This window comes from Salmo salar, chromosome ssa21 (assembly GCF_905237065.1).
Source record: "Salmo salar chromosome ssa21, Ssal_v3.1, whole genome shotgun sequence".
NCBI classification, from domain to species: domain Eukaryota; kingdom Metazoa; phylum Chordata; class Actinopteri; order Salmoniformes; family Salmonidae; genus Salmo; species Salmo salar.
Genome location: NC_059462.1, coordinates 23,613,852 through 23,622,029, shown reverse-complemented (window position 1 = coordinate 23,622,029; position 8,178 = coordinate 23,613,852).

The window sequence follows — 8,178 nt, the reverse complement described above, 5'->3', positions numbered from 1 at the left end:
TCCACTCACTGACAAATATGGTTATGAGAGGGAGAGGAAGCCCAGTCGCCGGCAGTGGCCGACATTCTGCTAATTTTCTCATCGATGAAACATTTGATCTCCATATGGTTTTCTGTTTCCAAAACTAGAATCTGTAACAGAATAGACTGCGTTTTGTAGACTTTAACCTTTGCCAAAGTAAAAAAAAAAATGGTGGTGTTTAGAAGGAGTGCAAGGCAAATTGAGTTATTGCACACGCGCACCTCACAGAGTAGGCGTTCCCTAACGGAAATATGCAAAAAAAAATGCTACAACGTGACAATTGGATCTTACAAGCTCGTGCTTAGCTCTGCCCACATACTTGCTTGTTCTGCCCACTATGATTCATTTGCTCCCATTGGAAACAACAGGCTGTGGTCTATCTTGGGTTAGTTATAAAAATCTTTGTTCACTTTGTTGGTAATAATTATAAATGGCATCATAACTCAAACATTTGCTGAAATCCCACTCTGGAACTTTGACATGCACGTTGACTAGAGTATATTATTTTCAACAATATATTGAAATATTTGCCTTATCAAACATTTTATATTTTCAATAGAAGAAAATTGTTATTGAAATCGAAATACTACTCATATTACAGAGCAAGCTGTAAAGCTTCATATGACACCAATGTTTGCTTTGTAGCACAAAGCACTACAGATAAAACATTATGTAGTTAAAGAAGGACTGGGTAGGCCAAAATTTCATAAATATCCCAACTTTGATGAAGTATTTCTCAATTATGCTTTTTGATACAAATGTCAAATATATGTCAACAATCCTTCCTTCAAAAGGCCCATTCTATCAATTAAATGTTGTGAAATTCCCCAAAATCATGGTATTTTTTTGTCCAGGTTTCATGAGGAATAACCTATAGGTTCTGAAAGTTTCAGCACCTCCACTTTCAGCACCTCCAGTTTATTCCTCACGAAAAAAGAACAAATAAAACTTGTTCTCCATCTTCTTTTTAAATAGTGAGCCAACATGTTTTCAGCACTTTTATTTCCATGACTGATCAAAACTTTTTTTTTTATGCTCTCTCATCGCTCTGCAGCAGACATATAGCGAGCAATTTGTTTGGAACATAAAATTACAAAAAAATGTATTGCAGTATTGAATCACAATATATATAGAATCGTGAGAATCATGAGAATTGCAATACAAATCGTATCGGCACCTAAGTATCGTGAGGTCCCTGGCAATTCCCCACCCTACCATGAGACATCCATGTCTTCATCGGAGCAATTCCACAGTAACGGAATTACAACTTCACAAAAAACATTGATTTCAAAGTTTAACAAACCATACAAGTCTATGCACAAGTCTATGGACTACTTTTAACAATTTCCACAGAACATTTTACAAAAAAACAATTTATTGCAAGAAATTACAGTAAAATCTCCCTCAGGTTTTTATGCGACCACGTTTTTCAAAACTGTTAAAAATCTGCTCCGAATTAAGATTCAAAGATGTCTGCAGAAAGAATGGGGTGTGAGCTATGACATGACACCTTGAGTTAGAAAAAAAATCTCCTTTGGTTTTTGAACTACAGTAAGTGAAGTGGATTTACACCCTGTAACGGAATTACGGTAACGGAATATGAATGGCATTCTCCTCATGCTTCACAAGTTTGGACATCACAACAACAGCAGAGTACAGTGCAGTACAATACAGCAGAGCATAGTTCAGTACAGTGCAGTAGAGTTCAGTACAGTTCAATATACTGTACTATCCAAACTTGTAAAACATACGTCCATGATAGGTTCAGATTTGGTCCAGTACCTTAGACCGCTGTGCCACGCAGGAGCTAAATAATAAGCTTTTTGTTTGTATGGAACATTTCTGGGATCTTTTAGTGAACAGTGTGAAGTTAATTCAATACGTGTTGTACTCAGTAGAAGTGTGAATATCAGTGACAGGTTTTTTTGCGTAGCACATCCGCACAACGTTTAGAAAACGAAAACAAGCGTTAGGGGGACGGGGCGAACAGGACGCTAGGCCACTACATTTTTTTCACCAGTGGTATCGCGATACTACTCGGTATCATGATACTTGGCCTGTAGGGCCCTATAAAATCTGCAATGGGAAGAAAGATTGTTGGGGCACTTCTGGAAAAGAAACAATAAAATCTCTCTTCTAAATCTCTTGAGAGGATTGGCACGATAACAAGTACAAAACAAAGTAAGAATGCTCAGTATAAAAGGCTTGTAACGTAAGACCAGTAAAGGAGGACCCCAATTTACAACAACTTAATAATAAAAGTTGGCATTAAAAAGAGCCACTGAACATGCCGATTGGCACGTGTGTTTTTCTGTTACTCATTAGAAAAACGAAAATTTCAGTCTTGGAGGTGTGTTTCCTGACCAATTCTGCATGTTTAATGATGTTTGTCCCCCATGAGATACTATAGACTAGGAAGCCTATTACACTTACTCAAAAAATCTCCAGAATGAATCTAAGATAACTCAACAAATCTGTAAAATTTACATTTTGCCGAGGATGTTTAAGTTGCGCAATTTTACATCTAACTAAAGGTGTTTAGTGCAGTATTTCTCAAGTAAAAAAATGTGTGACGTGTTGTCTTATGTAAACAAAGTTGGAGCTGCTGGGTAGGTCTGTCTCACTGTCTATGCTATTGGATAGAGAGCAATCACCACAGCTTTTCACACCATGTTAGTGGACAAATGGACATCATGAAATCAAAACCCAACCTTCATGCATGGATGTTCCAAACTCCATTTTAGACTAAGCTGACTTTATGACCAAAATGATCCTATTTACACTTTGTAGTCAATTTTGACACTAGAATAACGGTTTGACTCATATCGATGCCACATAGGCCGTTTTCAAAGGGATTTGTTGCTTTTTAAAGGCATTATCTCTTTAAAAAGACATGCTTTGGTACTTTGGCAACTACTAAGTATTTTGTTAACTTCCCGCTTTGGGCTGGATGTATCAATGTGTAGTTCATACATGCATAATCTATGAGCAGAATTACTGTTTTACCTCAATTTGCCATGAAATCCTTAGTTATACAGTGACTGTTTTTCTGGATGCTGTGCTGCGCCATTTCTCGACATTTCCCCCCACGTGGACCAGCCCCCTAGCAATTCGAGTTCAACCAATGAGCTTCAGCCCGTTGCCATTTGAGTGTGATTTAGCAAAAGGCACATCATACACACACAGCAGAGCGAGACAGAGAGCAATGATGTGGTGCACATATTAGACGTAGTACACAATTTTCAGGGACCACTTTTGGCTCACTGAACAGAGCAGCGTGCAGTAGTCTAATGCTCTGCTCACCCCTCAAACAATCCTCCCAGTCATAGAGTTATGATAGAACAATAACCGGGCCTAGAGACTTCTGTTGACAATATTGTTATTAGTGTAAGAGAGCTCTGACTCAGCCCATTAACTGGTGACAGTGGTGGAGACACTGTTGCCCTCTGAGACCCTCCAGCAGTAGAGACTTGAAACTAGAGGTCGACCGATTTATCGGAATGGCTGATTAATTAGGGCAGATTTCAGGTTTTCATAACAATCGGAAATCGGTATTTTTGGACGCCGATTTGGCAGATTATTTTTTTTTACACCTTTATTTATCTAGGCAAGTCAGTTAAGAACACATTCACGACAGATTTTTACCTTGTCAGCTCAGGGATTCAATCTTGCAACCTTACGGTTAACTAGTCCAACGCTCTAACCACCTGCATTACATTGCACTCCATGAGGAGCCTGCCTGTTACGCGAATGCAGTAAGAAGCCAACGTAAGTTGCTAGCTAGCATTAAACTTATCTTATAAAAAACAATCAATCTATCATAATCACTAGTTAACTACACATGGTTGATGATATTACTAGTTTATCTAGCCTGTCCTGCGTTGCATATAATCGCTTAGGTACACGTTGCGCCAATGTGTACCTAACCATAAACATCAATGCCTTTCTTAAAATCAATACACAAGTATATATTTTTAAACCTGCATATTTAGTTAATATTGCCTGCTAACATGAATTTCTTTTAACTGGGGAAAATGTGTCACTTCTCTTGCAACAGAGTCACGGTATATGCAGCAGTTTGGGCCGCCTGGCTCGTTGCGAACTGTGAAGACTATTTCTTCCTAACAAAGACAGCCGACTTCGCCAAACGGGGGATGATTTAACAAAAGCGCATTTGCGAAAGAAGCACAATCATTGCACGACTGTACCTAACCATAAACATCAATACCTTTCTTAAAATCAATACACAGAAGTATATATTTTTAAACCTGCATATTTAGCTAAAAGAAATCCAGGTTAGCAGGCAATATTAACCAGATGAAATTGTGTTACTTCTCTTGAGTTCATTGCACGCAGACTCAGGGTATATGCAACAGTTTGGGCTGCCTGGCTCGTTGCTAACTAATTTGCCAGAATTTTACGTAATTATGACATAACATTGAAGGTTGTGCAATGTAACAGGAATATTTAGACTTAGGGATGCCACCCGTTAGATAAAATACGGAACGGTTCCGTATTTCACTGAAAGGAAAAACTTTTTGTTTTAGAGATGATAGTTTCCGGATTCGACCATATTAATGACCTAAGGCTCGTATTTCTGTGTGTTTATTATATTATAATTAAGTCTATGATTTGATAGAGCAGTCTGACTGAGTGGTGGTAGGCAGCAGCAGGCTCGTAAGCATTCATTCAAACAGCACTTTTGTGCGTTTTGCCAGCAGCTCTTCGCCGTGCTTCAAGCATTGCGCTGTTTATGACTTCAAGCCAATCAACTCCCAAGATTAGGCTGGTGTAACCGATGTGAAATGGCTAGCTAGTTAGCGGGGTGCACGCTAATAGCGCTTCAAACGTCACTCGCTCTGAGACTTGGAGTAGTTGTTCCTCTTGCTCTGCATGGGTAACGCTGCTTCGAGGGTGGCTGTTGTCGATGTGTTCCTGGTTCGAGCCCAGGTAGGAGCGAGGAGAGGGACGGAAGCTATACTGTTACACTGGCAATACTAAAGTGCCTATAAGAACATCCAATAGTCAAAGGTATATGAAATACAAATCGTATAGAGAGAAATAGTCCTATAATTCCTATAATAACTACAACCTAAAACTTTTTACCTGGGAATATTGAAGACTCATGTTAAAAGGAACCACCAGCTTTCATATGTTCTCATGTTCTGAGCAAGGAACTTAAACGTTAGCTTTCTTACATGGCACATATTGCACTTTTACTTTTTTCTCCAACACTTTGTTTTTGCAGTATTTAAACCAAATTGAACATGTTTCATTATTTATTTGAGGCTAAATTGATTTTATTGATTAAGTTAAAATAAGTGTTCATTCAGTATTGTTGTAATTGTCATTATTACAAATAAATGTAAAGGGGAGGGGAAAAAAATAAAAAAAAATTAAAAATCAGCCCATTAATCGGTATCGGCTGTTTTTTGGGTCCTCCAATAATCGGTATCGGTGTTGAAAAATCATAATCGGTCGACCTCTACTTGAAACCCATATTAGCCTACTCATCCCAAACAAACTCCATTGCACAGAGCCTCATAATGACAGCATTCAGACAATTAGACATGTATTGTCCTTATTATCATCATCATCATCATCCCCACCTACTGTTGGCCCATTTTGGCAAAGTAAACTAAAGTTTTGCATGCCAATAAATCCTGTTGGATTCAAGGGAGAGCTAGAGTTAGAGGAGTCAGACACAAAAGAGGTGTTGTACACCTAGCTGATCAGAGCTCAGTGTAGACCTATACTATAGTAGACACACTCTACTCACAGCCAATGTAGGCGATCAAAGCGAGGGCGATCAGCAGTTTCATCATCCTTCTGTTAAGTCCTGATATCGCCCAGATGATCCGCTTCATCATTTGCTCAACGCAACATCGAACCCGGAAGCACGCGATGCTGCCGTTTATAACATTTCAGAACCACGGACCAAAACGAGCGCCCCTTCTTGTTTCGATTATCTAATAGATGCTCTACTAAATGAACCCTTTGTAGTATATTACAAACAGGTATTAGGCCACAGTACTAGGACTGGACAGAGTTTCATACGTGGCTACCCGTCTTATACAAGCACAGCTAACGTTAGCTAACTAGGTTAGAAGCACTAGAGGTTATTCGTATTGTTGGGTCGTGGGATGAATATACTCATCAGTGCTGCAAATCCTCGTCAGCTTTACATTCAGCATGAACGTCAATTTATAGCTACAGTATATCTCTGTTTAACGTACCATTAGCTAACTAACTAGCGAGACACTCATACATTACAATTACTACCGCATACTTTTCAAACAAAAGTAACAACCTTTTGAGAATAAATATCATATTAATGTGTAACTTATCCGGATACAATTGTACGCAAGTCAGAGTTCATTTCACTCCTGGGCCGATAGCTGTCAAGGATGATCAAGTATTCCTGACCTCGATTGATCAGCCTGCCGCGATAGTGGCTATATTCAACAGCTGATTTTAGTAACTAAAGACATGTAACATTTTTTACATTTATTTGGTTTAATATGTGGGTAAGAAACATTATACATTAACAATATCCCCACCCAAAAGGTACAATTTCTCTATTTAAACAATTGTGACAGGGTATGATGAACTTTAACCCTACGTGTTACTGAATATCAATCACAGAATCATTCACCGCATGCACAGTGGCTCATTCATAAAAGGGCGCGTTCCTCTGCCCATGCGTTGCTTTTGCCTGCCAGATCTTACAACGCCTGGATAGGTATTTTACATATCAGCCAGTGGAGGCTCCTCAGAGGAAGGGGAGGACCATCATCCTAAGTAAATGTCATACAAATGTAACATATACACATTTGTCCTTTCTAGATAAAACTATACTAAAGATATAAAAATGTCACCAAATAATTTATTAAAACACACTGTTTTGCAATGAAGGTCTACACTAGCCTTAACAGCACTCTGTAGGGTAGCACCATGGTGTAGCCAGAGGACCGCTAGCTTCCGTCCTCCTCTGGGTACATTGACTTAAATGCAAAACCTCGGAGGCTCATGGTCCTCACCCCCTTCCATAGACTTACACAGTAATTATGACAACTTCCGGAGGACGTCATCCAACCTATCAGAGCTTTTGCAGCTTGAATTGACATGTTGTCCGCCCAAACAAAGGATCAGAGAATGAATCTAGTACTGAAAGCATAAACTACAGCTAGCTAGCACTGCAGTGCATACAATGTGGTAAATAGTTGACTCAAAGAGAGAGAAAAACCATAATTTAACAGTTTTGAACAAATACATTTCTTCCAAAATGAAGGAGAAGCAAGAGAGAGATAGTGAGCGAGAGATCATTTTTTTCATTTTCACTTACTTAGCTAGCAAATGCAGCTAGCTAGTTTAGCCTACTCAAACACCCTGCTCAAACAGAGGGATGCTATGTTAGCTAACTGGCTATGACTATCCAACATAACAATGGAACTCTTCCAAGTCAAGGTAAGCTATTGGTTTTACTAATTTATTGCCGCCGGGCCTGCCAGTAAGTGCTAAACTGCATACTGTACACTGTAACGTTGCTGCATGATTGTAGCTGGTTTACTAATGCTTTCGTTCTATTGGCTATGTTGACTATGACGTTACTTTAGCTAATATGGTGACAATGATGTAGGCTATGTGTAGCTGTTATAATATGGTTTGAGTTTTTATTTTTTACTTTAGTTTATTTAGTAAATATTTTTCTTAACTCTTGTTTTTCTTAAAACTGGATTGTTGGTTAATTAAGGGCTTGTAAGTAAGCATTTCATGGTAAGGTCTAAACCTGTTGTATTCGGTGCATATGACAAATAAACATTTGATTTGATGTAGTAGCCTTAACCTATCGCTGTTACATTTAACTGGGTGAATGGAATATGAATGACAGTCATCCAATATGCTGTAATAGAAATAAGGCCATGCTCATGAATATTTTGTTTTGTTTTCCGTCCTCTTAAACTGCACCGAACGTCACTGGTATCAGCTGACCACATCATGGCAATCTGGTGCTCCACGCCACAGTCGATGACCTTGCACGCAACCATTGGTGGATGCAAGCAACGTCTGAGCAGGGGCACACCACCAAAACCTCTTCACAGTTGAGTCATTTTCTACACCCATTCAGGGTGCTTCTCTGTTCCATGCTTTGTTATA